The sequence below is a fragment of the Cervus canadensis genome, chromosome 32 (assembly GCF_019320065.1).
Source record: "Cervus canadensis isolate Bull #8, Minnesota chromosome 32, ASM1932006v1, whole genome shotgun sequence".
In the NCBI taxonomy this organism is placed as follows: Eukaryota; Metazoa; Chordata; class Mammalia; order Artiodactyla; family Cervidae; genus Cervus; species Cervus canadensis.
Window position 1 is genome coordinate 1197225 of NC_057417.1, and position 22301 is coordinate 1219525.

The 22301-nt window shown below is 50.7% G+C and overlaps 1 long non-coding RNA gene across 1 annotated transcript; it reads right to left on the reverse strand.

The window, feature by feature from the left end:
- Positions 1–1009: 1009 nt before the first annotated feature.
- On the reverse strand, positions 1010–7900 carry LOC122433202. The gene is made up of 2 exons (XR_006267052.1): positions 7666–7900; positions 1010–1211 (listed from the first exon to the last, which is right to left on the reverse strand). It is a non-coding gene; the product is annotated as an uncharacterized LOC122433202 (long non-coding RNA).
- Between the last annotated feature and the right edge of the window lie 14401 nt (positions 7901–22301).

Genomic DNA, 22301 nt, shown 5'->3' on the forward strand with positions numbered 1-22301 from the left:
GGATCAAAACAGAAAAGCAGATGAAACTTTACAAAGGATCATCTTGAGTCCTGCCCCATCCTACCACCTGTATTTCCCTTTGGTTGAACGTTTCCTTGCAAACAACTTACCCTCCTCATCTTACATGCTGTGCTGTACTTGGTCGCTCAGTTGTGTCCGACTCTTTGCGACCCCATGGACTGTAGCCCGCCAGGCTCCTCTGTCCATGGGGATTCTCCAGGCAAGAAATTGATGTAAAAAGAAAAGAGCCCTTCTCCCCGGAACCCTAAACTGAAAGCCAACCGCTTGCCACAGTAAAAATCCGCCGTACAAAAGAAATACCTGTTCGAATAATTTACGTCTCTAGCCAGGAACCGCTTAAAATCCTGTGCCTATCAGACTTGAGAAACTTTTATCCCAAAACGTGGGTTTCCTATGAGAGGTAATGGAGGTCCAGAGAGGTTGAATCTCTTGCCTAGGGGGGTGACACACGGCCAAGAGTTGCAGAGCTGGGGCTGCCTGATTCCAGGATTGCAGAAACCTATGCATATGTTGGACCGCAGTCCTGCTCCTGTCTAAGTTGTCTCTGCCTGCGCGGGTATTAGTATCAGCGCAGACGGCTTCCATGTGTAATGCTTGTCCCCACTTTCCCAGCGCCTTCTGAGCCTGTCTATCACTTGAACTTCACAATAATGCAGCAGGTACAAGTGAGAACCATTTCAGGCTGGAGGACGGGGGTGGTGGTCCTTCCCTTCCCAGGGAAGGAAACCGAGGCAGAGAGTGGGAAAGCGGGCTGATTCCGGGAAGCTGGTGAGCCAGTCACGGCTGTCCAGGGCTTCTGCCAAGGTGAGGAGCCCAGAGGCCCTGTTGGAAGGCCCAGGCTAAATGTGAACCGGCCTCGTCAAACAGGTAACACTTGTTTCTTCCCCACCTCCCCCGCCACGAACCCCCACAGCACACTCGGACAGCAGCTGCAGTTGTCCCGTTTCCCAAGCCTCATCTCCAACATTCAGACCCTGGAGGGCAAAAAGCATGTTTAGCAACCATCTGCGGATGGCATTCTTTTTATTTTCCGTGGTGATCACCAACCAGTTCTGAGCGCCATGAGGGGAGCACTCCCAGGGACCAGAAAGGAGGGTTGGGGGCGGGGGCGGGGGGGGGGGACATCTTTCTTCTTTTAGTTGCTGGAGAAACTCGGCTGCCACGGCCGGCCCAGGGAACCCCGAGGAATACTGCAAGAGCAATAAGGATTTTTAGGGGCATTATGATAGTGGAATGCAAACACATCTGCCCCCAAAAGTCCCTCATTTTCCCTGCGGTAACCAACCAGCTGGGCAGGAAGTGGGGGCTCTTGGAACCCCAAGAGCCAAAACTAAAAAGGAAAAAAAGCAGAAAGTTAGAGCAGACGTGAGACAGGCCAACGCTTTTCCTGGTGCACGGCGGTGGCTCCACCCAGGCTCCCTAAAGGCTAAGAATTGGCTAAATGGGTCTCCACACAGCAGTTTCCATACAGATGCACCTCCTCCATGTCCAGAAAACCAGGATCTGGGATCCCAGGGCAGGTGATAAGGATCAGTCCCTCAGGTCAAGTGACTCTAGGGAACTTGGGGCCATCTCCCCCAGACCACAAATGACTATTCCCAACCCTCATTACTAATCTGAGTGAATCACGGATCCTTCTATCCCTCCTCCTTTTGGGATGTGGAAAGTTATCAACTCAGAAACGCGGATGAAAATATCTATAAGCAAGCAGGGGTTTCCAGGGCCATATGAACAAGTGAAGGGCGAGAGCTTGGGTCGGGGAGCCCGGTGGTTATCACCGATGGGTCCAGAGTGGAAAAACCACGGCTAAGGTCCAGGGTGCCGACTCAAGGAATCAAGGGCAGGGCCTCCCTGGGATGCATGACCTCCAAGGGTCTCTGGGGACAGGGCCCTCCTGCTAGCCAGTCAGCACACTGTCCCCCCACCCTGACCTTGAAAGGGTTAACCACTCCACTGCTGCTGACACAAGGAGGAGGCGCTTGCTCACTCAGCAAGCTGGCATATCACACTGGGCCATCGGGGAAGAAGGGGCTGAAAACAGCCTCTGTGAGTTCTGTGAATGGAAGTGGCCTTATCGCCATCAGAGAGAAAAACGGGGCGAAAAGCTGTGCTGACTCAGAACCCACGACCCGGGCACTCCCTGGCTCCCTGGCACCGTGTCGCGTGGCTCTGACGCTCTGGCAGGGACTCAGGCATCCGTGGCCATCAGCAGCCACCCGGCCAGGCCTGCGAGGGAGCCATCCTACACTCGCCATGTGACAGCCGGCAACCAGGCCCAGATCTCGCCTTTCAGACAGCACCTAAAATATTCTCCGGGTGAACCTGCAGCTAAATATGGCCTGGCCTACAAGTGCCTGGTCTGGACCTTTTAATGCCATTCGAAGATATACAATCAGGAACCCACGGGCCTTTTGGTGGCCCGGAGTCCAGTTACTGAGACCAAATGGGAGGCCCGTGGGATTGGCTGGCTCGGGGCGGGGTGCACCCCCCCCAGAGGGGGCGTCCCGGTGCCAAGGCTGAGCAGGCTTCTTTGCTGCATGTTTTATCCCGCAGTTCTCTCTCTCTGCCGACCCCCAGAGGGCTGGCTCAGATGCAGGGCCCCTCATCTACCCACTGTGACCCTCCCTCCTGGCCCTCGGGTGACTGCCATAGCCTTCTCCCCACTTTCAGGCTGCAGCCTTGGCCTCCTGGCGTGGGTTTTCCTATACTCAGATTGAAACAAGAGGACTCAGGACCCCAGGTGGACGGGGCAGCCTCTGGCTGGAGAAGGCAGGCAAAATAACACCCACAGGGGTGGCTTGCACGGTAGCTTCAATGTATCCCTGCTCCGGGGCTGGCCCCATGCCATGCCCCCGCTCGGCCCACCCCAAATGGCAGGATCATGGCAAGATCGCGGCCCTGAAGGGGGCTGCTGAGAGAATGCTCAGCGCTCTCGGGCCTGGAACCTGCTAGCCTGCTCTGAACAAAGTTGGGTTCTGCCCTCCGCAGAGGCCACGTGGTAACTGGGACAGTCAACCCCAAACAGTCTCTGGGGAGGCTGTCCTCAAGAGTCTAAGCTCCCCGCACCCCCCACAACCGGCCACCACCCTTCTAGCCAAGAAATGCTGCGTGCCCTCCGAGGGCCCCAGCAGGAGAGACCCTGCTGAGCACCTGTCTGGGGCTTGTTTGGGCTCTGGTGGTGGCTCCAAGGCCACGTTCAGGCCTGGGCTGGCGGAGGTCCAGGATGTTTTGGGCAGAGATGCCAACAGGCCCAGGCACTGATCTCACAGGTTATTCCAACCAGGGAGTCTGGTTTTCGGCACGTCTCGCAGAGAACTTTCACACCGCGCTGCGCAGCCACCTTGGGGCTCTCCCCTCCCTGCCTGGGCCCAAGCCTCCACCAAACGCTAAATTTGCCACCCTCTTCCCAGTTAGTGCCTTTCGCCAATGGCTTTCCTGGGACACCGACACGAGTTTTCATTTTCTAGGTGTGCTCCCCTTTCATGCTAGTGGTGCAGCCTTTCCAGAGACACTGAGAAAGGGGTTTGCCTTGGGGTTCCTTCAACTCAAATGTTTTATATCACAAAGATGGTGTAAAATCAGAAACTCGAAAACTGTAAATATTTGCGCAGCCCCCTACAATGGACATTGCTGGGAAAGAGGACTTCAGGGGAGGGGGGGTTTTCCAAACTCTCTTCTACACGCACCCTTTGGACTGAAAAGCCTGCACGGCCACTAGGCCTAAAGTCTGTGACCGTTTTTATATGGTATTTGCATCGGTGTTTTTCCTGGGCGCTTACTTTCGCCTTGTTCCCCATGTGAGAAGCAAAAAGGACCTTGCCTTTTCCCAAGTTTGGGATGCTGAGCAAGAAAGAAAATGGATTATTTTACTGGAGGATGCCTTTTCTGGCAAGTAGTCTAAGGACCAAGTTTGCCTTCACTTTTCATCAGATCCATTTCTATCCTCATGCCTAAAATAGCTGTATTTACTCTACAATCGCAATTACAAGAGGCTGAGCTGGTCTACTATTAGGAAGCTGTAAATTTCTCTGGCCAGACTCTTCTTTCTGCTCTTAATCTCAGGGGGTGGGAGGCTGAGAAGCAAGAAATAGAGAGAGTGCTCCCTTAGGGACTTTTCCAGCTTTCATTGGCTTGAGTCAGAAACACACTGTTTTATTTTTAAGGAAGCAGGAGTTTCATTGGAGCCCCTCTTCTAAATATTTCACACACACACCCCAGCTACTCTATATTCTTTTCTATTGAAACATTTTTTCCCCCTAGGGGAGTCCTATAGCTTGTGTATTGCTAAGAGTGAAATTCAGAGTTGCTATTTTTTGTTTTTTGAAATCCACTTGGGGGGGGGGCGGCGCGGGATGACATCTGATTAGTGAAATTTCACACAGGGGAGCTGTATTCAGCAGTCCCACAGTTGAGCTTTTCTTTTTTCTTATTGGTTGGGGTGGGGGGAGGGCAGTGGTCAGAATATGAAAAGAAACTGTGATTCTTTGCCGAATTAATGACCACTTCTCACTGCAAAGTGCCGATTTATAACCCCTTCACCATACTACTATGCCTGTTTCCAGGCTTGGGGCAGGGAGCTGTGTGTGTGTTGTGGGGTGAGTTTGCTTAACGTATTCATAATTACATGCACCCTTTTCAGAGGGCTGAGTGTAAGCAGGGGCTTTCCTGTTGCAAATGCTCAAATTAAAGCAGCCCCCGGTTCGCATTCAGCACTCAATTCTGATTTTCCACACTTAACAATTCAGTCATTTTAACATGCAGCTTCATCGCTGCGATTAGAGCTCCGTATCTTGGTGCGACATTTGGTGTTCCGGCCTCGTTAATTCACGTAAAACACCCTATTTGTAGAAGTATCATTAGAGGCTAATTTGGTGAGATGTCCTTATTTAGCAAAGCAAATAGGACCTGACAGTCAGCTCTCTGGCACTATGATGGGGGTGACGATTCAGCAATTCACAACGTGACAATTTCCCATCGCCCAGCCACGCTGGGATTGTGGACTTCTGAAAATTGTGCTGTTTCATCGTGTCCCATAACAAAGAGAAAGAACTCTGAAAAGTAAAGAACTGGTTTTTGCCAAGGCCCCGGGAGCGCACATGTCATCAGTGTATCTATGTGCCATTTCTATTGAACTCGAATTTTCTATTAGGTACTTTGTGTTCAAAAGTTTTTCAGGTTACAGCTTCCTTTTCTATGCCCTGCTGTGAACACCTGATTGAAATCCAGGTTTGCAAATAAATAAACTTAAGCAATGTGAAAATTCATGTAAGTTACAACTGGAGGGTAGGGGGTGTGTGTGTAAATTAACAGAACTTAATAAGGTTAATGGGAGGGACATTTGTACCCCCATCACCCTTGCCTTAAAGAATTCCCTGACAATACATTATCCAGAGTTCCTAATAAAATAACTAAGATCCAGGGTAACAGAATTGCAAAGAAACATTGCAATTCCATGTGGGGGCAAGCAGGCAAATCTAATGTAACTGCAATTCAGGATTTCAGCTATGTTTGGTTTCGAGGGTGTCAAACGATTTGACACGACCCATATTATCACTCATTCCCTTAAAATCCTGTCTACTGAAACATATTAAACCACTGGCAGGAGGCGGGGCTGCGGGGGGGGGGGGCTACTTTCACCTTCTCATACCGTTCTGGGCCTCCCAAAGAAAGGCCCTTAAAAACAGCAGGTTCAACAGAGAACACATACATACACATACACAGAAATGATCATCTAGACACAGCCTTTCGCCTTTACCAAAAGTAGCAAACCTCCCCACTTTCTCCCACCAGAGCTCTTCACCACCACCACCAGCTTCGCAGTGGTTAGCTTTCTGTCCTCTCCTACGGGGCTGCCGGAGTTTGCATCCCTCGCCGTCTAGAATGACCCCAAAAGCGGGACTTTGTGGGCCAGTTGGATAAAACATAAACTCATCTCGCCCTCAAAACCCCGATTCTGGGACCACAGCCTCCAAAGCCTCCTTTCTCCCCCTCCACAGATCACACAGCAAGTGGGGCAGGCTGCCTTTGAGGCAGATTTTTGGAGAATCCTGGATAATTAAAGGAATCATTACTGGGTTTTCCTGAAGGAATGACGGAATAACAGTTGATCTCTCCCCAAAGCCAGGGCTGCTTGGTAAAAGGGGAGCGCGTTTTCTGCCTGCCCCATGGGTTATCTTTTCCCTCCCTTACCCCCAGACCCATAGCTGGGCCTGACATCTTCCCAGGAAGACTTTCAGCATCCAAAATGTCCATCAGCCGAAACGCAAAAGGAGTGCCCCGTGCCTCCTGCGGTCCCACACCCCCTACTCCTTCCCAAATGCAGCTAAAGTTTAGTTGTTTGTGCCCTTAATTGTCTTATTAAAGTCAAATTTGCAACTTGCCCAGACTGGGGGAAGTGATTTCCATCTTAATAGCTCAATTAGCCTCTGGGTTCTGGAAAGGCCACCGGCTACACACACCTTTTCTCCCCATTTTAAACCCCCTCCCTTTTTCACAACTTCTCCTAAAAATAAATTATAAATATGGATGTGTCCTCAGAGGATCTTAGCGGCACATTCCAACGCTCCCCACGGTGGGGCTCGGAAGCAGGAGAAACCAGAAACGCCAACCCCCCCACCCCCAAATCAAAATGACTTTTCCTTTTTCTTCTCCTAACTTTTGCCAGAGCAACTTGGTGTGGTCTCGGGCCCTGCCACCCGGATCCGCACCCCGGAACCTAGATTTTTTTTTTTTAAACTCCTGTCCAGCAAAAGCTACAGCCAACAGTGCCATGGCTGCCTGCTCCTCGGAGGGAGGGGGCGGCCAACTTTACTTCGGGGAGGTGGTAACTCTCCGGGGACGATGCTCCCGGCTTCGCTGGTCGTCTCCGGGGCCCGGCCCCCGGAGGCTGGAGCCGGGCCCCTCTGCCCGTGCCAGCGCGGCCCCGGGCGCACGTGGAGCGGCGCGGTGCGGCGGGCGTGGACGGGCGAGCGGGCGGCCTGCGCTCCGCGTGGCACCGATATCGGGGTCACGCCGCAAGTCAGTTTCCCGAACGGGCTTTCCGGGGTGGGGGCGGGGTGGGAGGCTTCCAAAGCGCCTCGTTAATTTCCGAGCCTCGGCATTAGGGCGGTGAGGGGTGCTGCGGGGTGCTGCCTCGCCCCCATTCCACCTCCCCGCCTAACACGCCCCTCTCCGGAGCCAGGGAGGGGCGTGGGGAGAGGGGGGAGCCCAGCCCCGCTGCCTGGGGGGCGCGCAGCGGCGGCGGATCCCCTCCCAGACGAGCGTCTAGCGCTGCGTCCCGGGAGAGTCGCGCGCTTCCCCCGCCACCACCTCCCCTCTCGCGTCGCCACCCACCCCCCAGGCAGCCGCCCCGCACCCCTTTCCGTCCCGGGGGCCTGGGCACCCACCTGCCGCGGCCCCTACCCTGGCCCGGGGGAGGGGTGCCATGCAGGAAAAAAAGAAAGGGTAGACTCACCGCCGCTGCCGCCTCTGGGGGTGCAAGGGGGGCCCCCCGGGGTTGTGCCTTCCAGGGCTTTTGGGAGGCGTGCGCGGGGCGGGGGGCACCCCGCGGGCCCTGCAGCCTCCGCCTAGATTGGAGCCCAGCCTCAAATCCTACACCGCGGGTTGGGGGGGGGGGACTTCCAGAAAAAAATCCCCCTTCCTTACCCAGACCAGATCCAAGTGATGGGCGGGGGGTGTAGAAAAGCCCTTTCTGCCGGAGCGCGGAGCCGACGGGGCTGCACCCGGCCTCCACGGTCCGCTGCCGCCACAAAGCCGCGCCCCCGCCCCCCCCAGCCCGGCCCGGCCCCCACCCTCCCCCGCTCCCCGCCCCCCCCCACGCCCTATGGCCGGCCCGGGGCGGGGGCTGGGCCAGCCCGGGGTTGGCCGCGCTGGGGAGGCGGCGGCGGCGGCCCAGGCGGCTGGGCCGCTCCTCCCCGGCCCGGGAGAGAGGGCGAGAGCCTGGAAGCCGAGCGCGCCCGCCGGCCCGGGGTGGGGGCTGGGGCGGGGGCCGGGTCTGGAGTGGGGGGGCCTTCCTAGAAACCCTCGCCAAATATAGTCGGCGGATAGGGGCATTCCTCGAAATGTGGCGGCGACGTCAGCCCCGACCTATGGGGGGGGGGGGGCAGAGGCTGGGGTTCTCCAAACTGGGGAGGGGGGGAACGGGGGAGATGGGAGATTCCCCACTTCCAATACCCCCGCGGCCCAGAGGAGGGAGCCTAGGCTGGGCCTCCCTCCGAGGAGGTGGGGGGAGGATAGGGTTCCCCCAGATGCGCTCCAGGGATCCCTCAGCCGGGGATGTCTCAATGGGGATACATCTGCTTAAGATTCAGACCTCGCCCCCAGATCACCACCCCCCCCCCCCACTTTCGGGAACATTCAGTGACAGTGCCAGCCGGCGCTTTCAGCCCTTCTCACTCCCCTCCCCTTGTGAACCAACAGTAGAAGTCGGTGCTGCACCAAGTCTGGCCCCACACTTGGTCACCCACCCCTTGGCGGCCTCCTAACCCCCTCCTGGGAGTCCCCCAAAAGCCCCAGGTTTGAAATTGGAAGGACATGCTCTATTCCCAAGAACTCCCCAAAATACCAACCCCAAACCTAAAGTTGTGCTTCCCCTCATCCAGTCCAGTCCTGTTGATACTTTCAGAGTCCCAGGCTCTGGGAGATAGTCTCGAAATTGAAGGGTGGGGCATGAGGGTACCCTCTCCACCTGGCTAAGATCCGACCCCTGGTGCTGACCGCCGCCCCCCGCCCCGCATAAGCTCCTCCCGCTCCATAAACTTCAGAAGGTTCCAACCCTCTTTCACAACCCAGCCCCCTCCTCAAATCTGCCCCCGCGCTGCACCCCTTTCCCAGAACCCCCAGGTCATCCCACTAGTGACCACTCTGCCCGAAGAGGATTCACATAACTGAGACATGACTTGTTCCCTTTGGCCGCCCAGCCTCTTTTCACGCAAACGTGACTGGACTGAGCCTCCCAGGATCATAAAAAATGTATTTGCTGTCCTCTGTTGGCGGCCGGGTGTCACACTCGGAAAACACATCACCCAACCCCGTGGGCGATCCTGATGCCATTTGGGGGGGGGGGGGTGGTTTGGCTCCCAGGGACCCCAGCCAGAGGAAGTGAGCCACACAGACAGCCCCCTCCTCTCCGGGCCCAGCTGCGCCCCTACCCTGCCCCCACCTCCCTGGGAGGTGGCTTGTAGCCTCTGCACTGGACTTTGACCCACTGGCCTTGCAGCTCGTGTCCCTTCTCCCTTGTGAAGGCGTGTTGGGCTCCAACTCCAGAAGTCTGGGGGCGGGCGGGGGGGGGGGGTCGTGCTCAAGGAGAGGCAAGGAAGTCTGTGGTGGGGGCCTCTGGGCTCACCCCGGGCTGGGGGACGCCCTCCCAACCCCCGCCCCCACCCCTGCGGGATGGTTTCTCCAATAAGGGCTTGGAGGAGGGTTGAAGGAAAGGGGGGCTAAGTCAGACCCCTCTTAAGGCAAAGGACTGATGATCATTAACCCCCATTTCCTCCTGAGGACCTACTACGTGCCAAGCACATAGTATATATACTCTTACTGAACTCACCCCATTACCTTACCTCGGCCATGAGAGAAGGCTGAGGCTTGGAGGTTGTTCATTGAATTAAGGCTTGCTTGCCCTCTGTCTGCTGACCACAGAGCTGATGCTGGGACCACACTGGCAAACTGGATAGGTCCCTGCCCTCGAGGAACTCATTGTCCCAGGAAGAGACCCAAGTCAGCCACAGGTTACCATGCTTCCCTCTTGGTCCAGGACGTGAGTGTTGGAGGCCAGCTGCCTGGGGTCAGGGAACAGGAGAGACTGAGGCTGGGCTGGGACGTCCCACCTGGGCCTCGCTACTGGTCCCACTCAGCGTGCCTCCATTCAGGCTGCTTTGTCCTCTGGGTCGGTCCCCTCTTTGGGGTAGAGCCAGAGAGAGGCTTTGTACCCCCTGCTGCTTCTCACCAGTTGCAAGTCCCTGAGCCCAGTTTAGCATCTCCGGGCCTCAGTTTTCTCATCTGTAAAATAGGACAACAGTACCAGCAATATAGAACTTTTAGGGGGAAAATAACGAGACAAAGTTCATGTAGGAGAATTTGGCAATCAAAATTTCCGTTTCTCTTCGAAATATTTTCTTTTTATTTATATTGTGTTTAAAGGTTGAAGTGTTTTTTAAAATGTTTATGTGGCTGCAGTGGGTCTTAGTTGCAGCATGCAGAATCTTTGATCTTTGTTGTGGCATGCAGTATCTTTTTTAGTTTGGGTCATGCGGGTTAAGTTGTGGCATATGAACTCTTAGTTATGGCATGTGGGATCTAGTTCCCTGACCAGGGATTGAACCCCAGGCCCCCTGAGTTGGGAGCACAGAGTCTTAGCCACTGGATCACTAGGGAAATAGCAGAAGTTGCAGTTTTAAATATACTGATAAAACATAACAAAAGCTTCCTAAGAAGTGAAAAAAAAATTTTGCTGAAAAAACAGGCTTCATTAACATATTGAGACATTTACTTAATACATTCTTTTTTGGAAATTAGTGATATGACTTTTGTAGATGGATTAACATTTCCAAATCACTCTAAATAGGAAGCATTTCAGGTCTTCACCCTCTATACCCAAAGTAGAAAGTCACTCAGTGTCTGAATGCAATACTGACAAACATCAGAAATGGTCACTCGGAGATCCTGCTGACATACTGTTCTGTTCCTTCATCTAAAGATGTTTCTGTTGAGTAAGTGTCCCTATGCTTCTTTTTTTCTCTTTGCTCTGATCTTCCTGCAGCTTCAGGGTTATATTTCAGATTTCTTCTCTTTTTGCTCTCATTTTGCAGAAGGTTTGCCAAATTCGTTGGTAATTCAAAACTGAAAACTGGATTTCTCCTGTAATATTAACATTTGATCAAGAAGGACCTCTGAGTGCACTCACCAGACGATTGGTTGTGCCCTGTGTTATTAACGTGGAGGAGGGGATGTCTGTGCTGAGATTGGAAAGAGGAAAAATACTGGGGCAGTGAGAGGGGTGGTGTAGCCCATGGGAAGCGCCTCTGGGGAGCTTGAAGTGGCTCCCAGACTACAGCAGCCTGGCTCAGGGTCCTGGCAGGAGCTGCCCCCCAACCCACATCTGTGCCCTGAGCCGCAGGATTCTGGAAGCTCACCTCATCACTCCCCAGTTCACACTCTAAAGTGCTGGATGCAGAAGGAAAAAGCAGGTTCTAATGGGACCAGCAGGGCCCATGGGCAAGGTCTCACCAAAGGCACTGAGGGCCCTGCCTTTGCCTTGCACTTTAAAAGCACCCTAAAAGATGCCCCCTGGATCCCTTTGAGGCCTGCCCTTGCCTGTTCTGGCTCAGCTTCCCATGACTCAAGCTAGTGGCAGGCCTGAAATCCAGTTAAGCACCGGAAGTGCCGCCAGACTCCCAAAAACAACCCGCTCCTGGGCCGGAAGCCCCAGAGGCCGGCTCTGGCCTTCTCCCAGGAAGGAGCTCCACCCGCACCTGGGTTTCTGGCCCAGGGAGGATGCCAGGGCCCAGGCCAGGAGTGCAGAGAGGCCACACGGATGGAGGGCGAGCCTCCTGGAAAGGCCTGGACTCCTGGCTCCCAGGCCCGGAGAGAGAGAGAGAGACTGAGCCAGGCAGGAGTCTCACTCTGCCTCTTTGTAGGTTTCCCTCTGGGCCTGCAGAAAGGAGGCCATCTCCTGAGACTCCTAGAATATCAAAAATGAAAGATTTCCAAAGCAGGCAGACAAAAGTCATTGTGCAAAAGATTCTTGTAAAAAAAAAAAAAAAATCTTTCTTTTACCCTCTTTTCTAAAAAAAAAAAAAAAATTATTTACTTATTTTTGGCTCTGCTGGGTCCAAATCCATTGCTGCTAGAAATTAGAGTTTTTCTCTAGTTGCGGCAAGTAGAGGCTACCCTCTAGTTGTGGTACCTGGGTTACTCCTTGCTGTGAGATTGATTAACATTGTTGCGGATCAAAGGCCCGGGGCCAGCAGGCATCAGTAGTTGAGGCTCAGGGGCTCTAGAGCAGGGGCTCAGTAGTTGTGGCACATGGACTTGGTTGCTCCCAGGCCTGTGGGATCCTCCCAGATCTTGGATTGAACCTCTGTCTCCTGCATTGGCAGGTGGATTCTTTACCTCTGAGCCACCAGGGAAGCCCCTGTACAATAGGTTTTAAACATTTGCATCAAACAGGGGTGGACTTTTAAAAAAACATACACCCAAACAGGATTATAGTCATAACGAAGTAGTTACACCAGGCATGAGAGAGTGGCAGGATTTACAGAAAATACATCCTTAGGTGTGTCCACCGAGGTTCCCGGGACATAAGTCTGAAGTCTGATCAGGAGGCGACAGTGACCACAACTTTGGGACAACTTCTGGAGATAACGTTCAGAATCTAGCCTAAAGTAGCTTTCTGAATACCAGGCCTTAGGCTCAGTGGTCCTTTCAAGTTTGGTTTGAAGCTCCCTTAAAGCCAGCGGTCCCCACACTCTCACCCTACCCTAGCCTGGGTCCCTCAACAGGTTGCTGAGTGGGTGGGAGCAACTGCAAGGCCATACATTTGGCCGTGCCCACCCGCCACGGTGGTGCCTATGCCCCGTAGGGAACGAGAGGAATTGGGGACAAAGAGCAGGAAATGGAAACCATTTCCGTGGCCCTGGCCCTCGGGCTCTATGATGGCAGATGGAGACATCCTGGCCCACCTAAGTTGTCTTTTCTTTCTTTTTCTAATATTTATTTATTTCATTTGGTTGCACTGGGTCTTAGCTGCGACATGTGAACTCTTGCTGTGGCATGTGGGATCTGGTTCCCTGACCAGGAATTGAACCTGGGGCCCTCTACATTGGAAGTGCAGAGTCTTAGCCGCTGGACCATGAGGGAAGTCCCCTGCCTGAGTTTTATTAAGGCCACCAAGAGTCACAGGTCCCTGTGGGCCTGTTATTGTTGTTTAGTTGCTCAGTCATGTCCAACCCTTTGTGACCCCATGGACTGCAGCACACCAGGTTTCCGTGTCCTTCACCATCTGCCGGAGTTTGCTCAAATTCAGTGATGTCACCCGACCATCTCGTCCTCTGTTGTCCCCTTCTCTTCCTGCCTTCAATCTTTCCCAGCATCAGGATTTTTTCTAATGAGTTGCCTCTTCACATCAGGTGGCCAAAGTATTGAAACTTCAGCATCAGTCCTTTCAGTGAATATTTAGGATTGACTGCTTTGATCTCCTTGCAGTCCAAGGGACTCTCAAGAGTCTTCAAGACCACAGTTCAAAAGTATCACTTCTTCAGTGCTCAGCCTTCTTTATGGTCCAGCTCTCACATCCATACATGACTATTGGAAAAACCATAGCTTTGACTATATAGACCTTTGTAGGTGAAGTGATGTCTCTGCTTTTAAATACACTGTCTAGGTCATAGCTTTTCTTCCAAGGGGCAAGTATCTTTTAATTTCATGGCTGCAGTCACCATCTGCAGTGATTTTGGAGCCCAAGAAATTAAAGTCTGACACTGTTTTCATTGTTTCCCCATCTATTTGCCATAAAATAATGGGACCGGATGCCATGATCTTAGTTTTTTTAGTTTTAAGCCAGCTTTTTCACTGTCCTCTTTGACCTTCATCAAGAGGCTCTCTGCCATGAGGGTGGCATCATCTGCATATCTGAGGTTATTGATGTTTCTCCCAGCAATCTTGATTCCAGCTTGTGCTTCATCCAGCCCAGCATTTCTCATGATGTACTCTGCATATAAGTTAAATAAGTAGGACGACAATATACAGCCTTAACATACTCCTTTCCCCATTTTGAACCAGTCTGTTGTGGGCCTGTAGCCTTGTGTTTCTTTATGAAACGGGAAAACATGAAGGCAATCTGCTCACTCAGGTCCTATAGGCCCGCCACCCTGGCCTATCTGGCACATTTGTTGTTCATTTGCTAAGTTGTGTCTGACTCTTTGCAACCCCATGGGCTGCACACCAGGCTTCCCTGTCCTTCACTATCTCCCAGCATTTGCTCAGACTCATGTCCATTTTGAGTCAGTGATGCCATCCAACCATCTCATCCACTATCGCCCCCTTCTCCTCCTGCCCTTAATCTTTCCCAGCATCAGGGTCTTTTCCAATGAGTTGGCTCTTTGTATCAGGTGGCCAAAATATTGGAACTTCAGCATCAGTCCTTCCAGTGAATATTCAGGGTTGATTTGCTTTAGGATTGACTGATTTGATCTCCTTGCTGTCCAGGGGACTCAGCACCATGGTTTGAAAACCTCAATTCTTTGGCACTCAGCCTTTTTTTATGGTCCAACTCTCACATGGTAGGGCAAAATAAAGATTTGTTAGAAAATGAATAAGAGGAGGAAGGAAAAGTACCGAAAAAGAGGTAATGAACCTGATATGTCAAATTCCCCAGGAGGTGGGTAACTTCAGGCCCTGGGTAGACAGAAAGACAAAGTGCTATTGGTGAGACCAAGGGGTGAGTGGTTCCTGGTGGGCCGGGAACAAGATCTTCTCCTGCTAAGGGGATCATGACCTCAGTCCCCAAGAGACTGGTTAAGAAAGGCTTTGTAATGAAAAGAAAAGGTAGAATTATTTGTTTTCATACCTTATTCAAGACTCCACATTGTATTGCATTGAGCAGCTTCGGCTGCATGCAGCAAATTCTGATATATTCTCTTTTCATTTTTATTCTATTACAAGTATTTTCTATTTCCTTGTTATGGTTTCTTAGTTACACTCATCATTTAAAAGTAGACATTTAATTTCCAAATACATGGGATTTTTAAAGTAAAAAAGTAAAAAGAGAGAAGGTAGAAATCAGACTCTGACTTGGGACAAATCCTTAGTCCTCTTGAATCTGTTCCCTCATTGTCAGCAGTAGGGATGTTAAAAGTATTAAATTGTATGATTTTCATGAAGTGCTTGTCTGGGTCTGGCAGATACTAAGTGCTCAATAAATTGTAGCAATTATCATTAGCTCTTCAATAGGGGTGTTGAAGCAGCCATGCCTGGGATGTAGGAATAGATTTACGAGGGCAAGGGCTTTTCCTTTAAGATGTGATTGGTGTCCCTGCCATCAGCTTCATCCTCGCTTGCCTCTCAGCCCAATGACGCCAAAGTGGAAGCAGCTCCAGGGTCTGGGTGGGTGGGCCAGCTCCACCCAGCTAGACCTGCTCACCCAGAAAGTGTCACCCAGAGTTGGCTTCTTGGAATTTCAACATGGGTGGCCAAATTGTGTCACGAAACTAGAAGAATGCTCCACATCCATCCCAGGTTGAGAGTTGACCAACATCTCGTTCATAGAATTCTTCTCTGGAACTCACATGACCATTGACCCAGTACCACCTCTCAGACCAGTAGTGATTTGAAAATAAATGCTGTTGAATTTGGAGCTTTTTTGATGTGAGGTTGCAAATGGCAGCTCACACGCCAAGTGGGGCCCACAGATGTGTTTCGTTTGGCCTACAGAGTCTTTAAGTTAATAGTAATAAGTTTGATTTGGTGGCCAACATTTTTAAATCAGGAAATTTCATATTTAAATAATCCAGATTTCAAGCTTCTTAAAAACAAAACAAAACTGATGAGCAGAAGATTTGGCAGCTATGGGCCTGACTTCCTGCAGGGTCACAGTTGGTTGGAGCAGAATAGTGGATAAAAAAAGTGTTAGTCAGCAAAGGCCAGCAGCTATAACTAACATCCCCAGGCTTTCAGTGGCTTACCACAGTATCAGTTCCTTTCTTGCTCATATTGTTACCAAGTCCAAGCTCATACTGCTCACCAACAGGCCAATAAATGGAGAGATGAGTTGTTGGGGTAAGAAATAGTGACTTCATTCAGGAAGTCAGTAGACCAACAAGATGGTGGACTTGTGTCCCTAAGAATCATCTTGCCTGAGTTAGAGTTCCGGCTTCTTTTATACTGCAAGGGGAGGGAGTAAAGTCAAAGGTTTTCTGGTTCCCATCAGCCTCCAGAGGAGACGAGTTAATTTCTTCCTTCCTGTAGTCATTCATAGGTGGGACTATCAGGCTGTTTCCTGTGAGCTAAACAAAGGTATTTTAGCTTAATGCTCCTTACTTGAGAAACAGGGTTTCCAGAGATGGGCCATTATGTATAATTTAAGCTTGTAGGCAACATCCCCTTAGGGATTAATTTGTAATAGATTATAAATTCTTTATTACAATATCACAGGGGTTGGAGGTGTTTTTTAGGCACACAAGTGTCTCCCACTTCACGGCTCTGTCTTCTAGGACTTCATTCTTCCTTCATTGAGCTGGAGGATCAGGAGGGAGGCTATAGGAAAGCAGACCAGGTTTTGACTGCATCAACTGGGAAGTGTCCCACATTGGTAGGAACCAGTCATGAGGCCCAACAGGGCTGTGAAATGTGGTGCCTGTCTCGGGACCAGGAGAAAGAGGAGGACACAGAGGCTTATAAGCAGCAGCATCTCTGTTTCAAGTGGCCGCCCTACATGCTTTCTCCACTTAGTAATGGGAGTTCTATTCTTCCCATTGTCCTTCCCCACCTCTCCCCAGCTCAGTCACTGGGCCCAAGGGAAACTGTCACTGGTTGGAGAAGAGTCATGTGCTACAATCCCAACCCAATGAGACAAAATGGATTTGGATATGACGCCTGGAACATCGGGAGCCATTTGGGGACCAGCCTTGGGGGCTGAAACCAACACAGTGATGGCAGAAAAGAGAGCTGGAAGGAACCTCTGTGTCTGATGGCCCAATATGTTGTTGTTCAGTCGCCAAGTCATGTCCAACTCTTCGAAACCCCCATCCCCCACCATCTCTGGGAATTTGCCCAAGTTCATATCCGTTGCATCGGTGATGCCATCCAACCATCTCATCCTCTGTTACCCCCTTCTCCTTCTGCCTTCAATCTTTCTTAGCATCATGGCCTTTTCCAGTGAGTAGGCTGGTTGCATCAGGTGGCCAAAGTATTAAAGCTTCAACATCAGTCCCTGCAATGAGTATTCAGGGTTGATTTCCTTTAGGATTGATTGGTTTGATCTCCTTGCTCTCCAAGGGACTTTCAAGAATCTTCTCCAGCTCCTGATGGGGCTGCTCAAATAACTAATCCAGAAACCTACCCTACTTCTAGATTTCCTGAGAAATGCATAATAAATTATCTTATTGTTTAAGTGAGATTGAGCCAAGAAATTCCTGGTCCTTATAGAATAAAGTATCCAGACTGATCCACTTAGGTCACCTGCCTGGCCGTGTATGTTTTCGAGTTTTGACCTCTTGACTTAGAATGCTTTCGTTTTCTAGTCGGAACTGAGGTCAGTTCAGCCAGCTGATCTTCACATGACCGTAAGTGTTTTACCACTAACGGATGCAATGTGCAATTATCAGTGCTTTCAGGGACAACCTGGGCTCATCCAGGGTCTGGATCTCTACCTGCTTCTCAGGGATACAGCAATCCTTGGGTGACACTGACCACAAGATGAGCAGATATGGATCTGAGCCCTCGGTCTGCAGTTTTTAGCTGGGTGAACTTAGACAAGCCAGTGAACCTCTCTCAGCTTTCATTTCTGGTTGCTATGAGCATTGCTGGAAGATTCGGCAACTTGTCATGTAAAGGTCCTTCTCCCAGGCTCAGCATCCAGAGAGTTCACAGTAGATGTTGGCTGGTGGTGGGGTCGCTACACTCTGAAAGCCACCAAAGGATTAGATGGCTTGCTGCCAGCTATTGGCTTATTGTCCTACGACCCTCCCTGGTGGTCTAGTGGTTAGGATTCAGCGCTCTAACTGCCGCAGCCCAGGTTTGATTCCCGGTTAGGGAACAGGTTACTCTTTTGAGTATTCCCTGTTGACTCAGATGGTAAAGAGTCCACCTGCCAATGCAGGAGACTCAGATTTGATTCCTGTGTTGGGAAGATCCCCTGAAGAAGGAAATGACAACCCACTCCAGTATTTTTGGAGATTCCTGCAGAATCTCAGGACAGAGGAGCCTGGCAAGCTACAGTCCATGTGGTCTCACAGAGTTGGACAGGACTGAGCAACTAAGCACGTCCTGCTAACAAACAAGGCCTCTATGGTAAAATAAGGTTGATTTTAGATCCTGCATGGAGGAGGCACTAGATAGCTCTGAATAACCAAGTAGAAATGCATTCCCTTTTCACTTTTCCTATACCTCTTCTGATCTTGTGAAGAAGACAGTCTCAGTGGGGTATAGCTCTGTGTGTAATAGCTTCCTAACCCTTAGTAAATCCTCTGTTAAGGAAGGGAGCCCAAGCTTCTGGCTTAGAACATTTCATTGGTAGCACTGTTGATATGCAACGTACCAACACCATTTTGCTTTCATTGCATTTTAAAATAATTATCATCTATTTATGGCAGATGGTGCTCTTTTTCCATCTGTGGAAATGAGATAACATGTTTCTTTTGAAATAAAAATCATCCAGGTTATCAAGGTGAGTGAAGTCAAAGAAAAATATTAGCGGAACACCGCGTAGGCGGCACAGGATATGGCGGAAATCAACATGGCGGGGTGTGAGAGACGTGAGCTTGGGGCCCCATCAGGGAAAGCTGTGGAGCCTGGGGTTCCAGCAGCAGCAGGGCCTTCCCGGGTGGTCAGAAGCTGGCAGTCATTCCTAACAGGAGTTACGAGAGCTGCGGCGGCTTGTCCCCAAGCCTCTTAACAGAGTCCCGGAGACGACATTCAAACTGGCTTCCTTGGGAAGGAAGGAACTGGGGAGACCCCAGCATCCTGGTTTGCCCAGGATTGAGGGGTTTCTGGGAATAAGGCTGGGATAGTCCCAGGCAAACAGGGATGGGTGGTGGGTCACCCTGGCTGTTCTGGGCTGGGAATTTGGGAGGAACGGAGTTGTTGGGTCACATCCATGAGAGTGGTCAGCCTTGTGAAAAGAAAGTATCATTTTTTTAAATAGCCACAGCCTCTCCCCCAAAGACTCAGAAAAATTCTTTCTTAGCCTTGGGAACAAGGTTTCTCGGTAGGTCTGACAGGATAATAGGTGAGGGGACAGGTCGAAAGGAACCTGGACAGGTCGGAGATACACCCACGAGAGACAGTCTGAGGAAGATAACTGATCGTGTGGGGGGCCGGCCGGCGGGAGGTTGGGACAGAGTCTGGGAAGAGGCCAGGGGCTGCTTCTCACTGAGATGGGTGGACAGTGGAGAAGCCGCCAAGCGGTGTAATTGGTGGAGTACTCCCCACCCCCAGCCCCTCTGGTACCTTCTGGGAGCCCACAGTGGACGCTGAAATGGCTGGTCAGAGAACTCCCTGGAGGTCCAGTACTTAAGACTTCATGATTCCACTGCAGGGGACCTGGGTTTGATCCCTGATCCAGGAAATAAGATCCCACATGCCATGCAGCGCAGCCAAAAAAGCTGGTCAGTTCCTTTTCAGTATTGGATTGGTATCGCCTGGAAATGCCACATTCTGCAAAGATCAGAATAAGCCTGACCCAGGGAGGGCTGGTTCCAGGGGAGACCTCAGAAACTGCCCAGAGATGAGCCACTCCTACACCTGCCCATGCTTTTCCAGCCTGGTACCCAACACCAGGACATCCTCCAGGGCCCAAGGAGAGGGCCTCCTCTCTCTTCCTCTCAATTATCCCATCTGTGAAGTGGAGGTAGCGTTTCCCTAACCATCTCTGTGCCAGGCTCTGTGCTAGATGAGATGTGGGTTAGACCGCACTTGACCCACTTTTTGTTTTTTTAACTGTGAGCTATTTCAGGCCAACCAAAAAGGAGGGGAAATAACAAACACCTGTGTACTGACCACCCAACTGAATTAATACATAAATCCAGATTCAACTGAGACCCTCGTGTGACCTTTTTTCATTTCGGTCCATCTTCTGACATCCCCATGGATAACACCATTCTGAATCTAGACTTCATCACTCTTGAGCATACTTCTGTGCTTCTGCTACCTCCATAGCCAGAAACAACAAAAATCAACACTTTGCAAAGTGTTGATTCTGTATGATGGTATCATGGTGTATCATCTTTCTATGCCTGCCGTTTTTACCCCTCTTTTTGTGAATTTTACCCACATCTTATGATGGAATTATAGTTTATGCATTTGGACCATTGAACTTGATTCCACCCTGTGGATCAACCATTGTTTACTCTTCCACTTCCCTTAATGGACACTTAGCTATTCCCAACAACGTTGCTCTGAGCAACCTGGTGAATATGAATGAGAATTTCTGCATGGTTTGCATCTCAGAATAGGATTCCTGGGTCTTGCCTACATGAGGTTTTCAGAAATATGGTGGCCTTTCACCTGGTATGTCCTCTCAAGTTCTTCTCTGCACTAGTCCCTGTTGTCTTGTACCCAAACAGTTTCATGTGTTCACATGATCTATCTGGCTTCTGTGGACATTTGGGCTTTCAACTTCCAGGTTCTCGGGAGATATTTGGCATTGTGAGCTGGTAACTGTAACATCCTGTGATAAGTGCTATCAAAGTGATACACCCAAGGTGCTGGTGGTGCATACAGGAGATAGCAACTAGCTCCAACTAAGAGGTTGGGGAATGAGGCCCAATCATAGTGAAGTTAGTAATAGTTCAGGACTTCCCTGGTGGTTCAGTGGCCAAGATTCTGAGCTCCCAATGAAGGAGGCCTGGATTCCCTGGTCAGAGAACTAGACACTACATGCTGCAGCTAAAAATCCCCCATGCCACAAATAAGACCTGGTGCAGCCAAATAAATAGGTTAAAAAAAGTTAGTTACAGTTAGGCAAGGTTTTGAGGAATGAGTAGGAGTTTTCCAAGATGGGGGTGAAGGAAGAGCATTATAGGCTGAAGGAACAGCATATACACAGAGGACTAAACATCATGCTGAACTGAAGGACTAACAAAGGCTGGTGGGGCAAGAGCAAGGGTGGTAGAAAGGACACCTGGGGCCCAGAATGCCATGCTAAGGAGGGAGGGAAGGAGGATCTATCCTGGGCAGTGGTGGGCTCCTTGTGAAGGACCAAAGGATGTAAGTGACATGTTCACTGCTGTGTCTGAGAGAGGTCAGGGGACCATGGGAAGAGATGAAGGAAGAGCAAGGCTGAAAGCAAGGGGACCAGTTAGGAGTCTCCTGCAAGAGTCCAGAGGCCAGACAGCAAAGGAGAAAGGGGCCAGTCAGGCCAGAGCAACACAGATTTGGAGAAAGGTTAAGGCAGTGACTAATGAGATGGGCAGGGGAGGTGGAGGGGTGAGACAAGGTTTGGGGTAGGCAGAATAATGATCTCCCAAATATTGTCCACACCCTAATCCCTAGAACCTCTGACTATGCCCTGTTTTGTGGCAAAGGGGATTTCAAAGATGTGATTAAGCTTTCAACTCTGAAATCCATAAAGTGATTAGCCTGGATTATCCAAGTGGGCCCAATCTAAATCCATGAGCTTTTTTCTTTTTTTTTAAATCTTTATTGAATTTGTTTCAATATTGCTTCTGTTTTACATTTTGGTTTTTTGGCCAGGAGGCATGTGGGATCTTAGCTTCCTGACCAGGGAGCAAACCCTCACCTCCTGCATCGGAAGGCAAAATTTTAACCACTGGACTGCCAGGGAAGTCCCCAAATCCATGAGCTCTTAAAAGCAGAGAACTTTCTTTGGCTTGCATGAGAAAGAGGCAGAAAGGGAAGTCAGTGAGATTTGAAATAGGAGAAGGATTTGACCCAGATGTGGGACCCCAAGTGCAGCCACGACGGTGAGACTTGTAGAGCCAAGGAAACAGAGGATTCAGTCCTATAAGTGCAAGAAAACTGGATTTGGCCAACAACCTGGATAAGCCTCCTTGGAGTAGCTCATCTGGTCAGACAGGCTTTCCTGGTGGCTCAGACAGTAAAAAAAAAAAAAAAAAAAAAAAGCCTGCCTTCAGTGCAGGAGACCCAGGTTCCATCCCTGGGTCGGGAAGACCCCTTGGAGAAGGAAATGGCAACCCACTCCAGTATTCTTGCCTGGAGAATCCCATGGACTGAGGAGCCTGGGGGTCTACAGTCCATGGGGTCACAAAGAGTCAGACATGACTGAGCGACTGACACTTTGCTTTCACTTGATTTTGAGAGACCTCCGAGCAGAGGAACCAGCTGAGTCCACCTGGGCTCTGACCTATAGAAACTGTGCTCTTTTAAGCCACTAAAATGTAGGAGCTTGGTACAGCAGCGGAGAAAACGAACACAAGGATAAATCCCAGGCTTTTTGCTGGGCTACTAGGTACATGTCATCATGAACCACATGGGAACTCAGACAATGAGATTTTGGTATTCCCCATCAAACTTTTCCTGCATAATAGTATTACCAGTAACTTAGCAGCTGACTACAACACACGTGCGTTATCTCCCAGACTTGG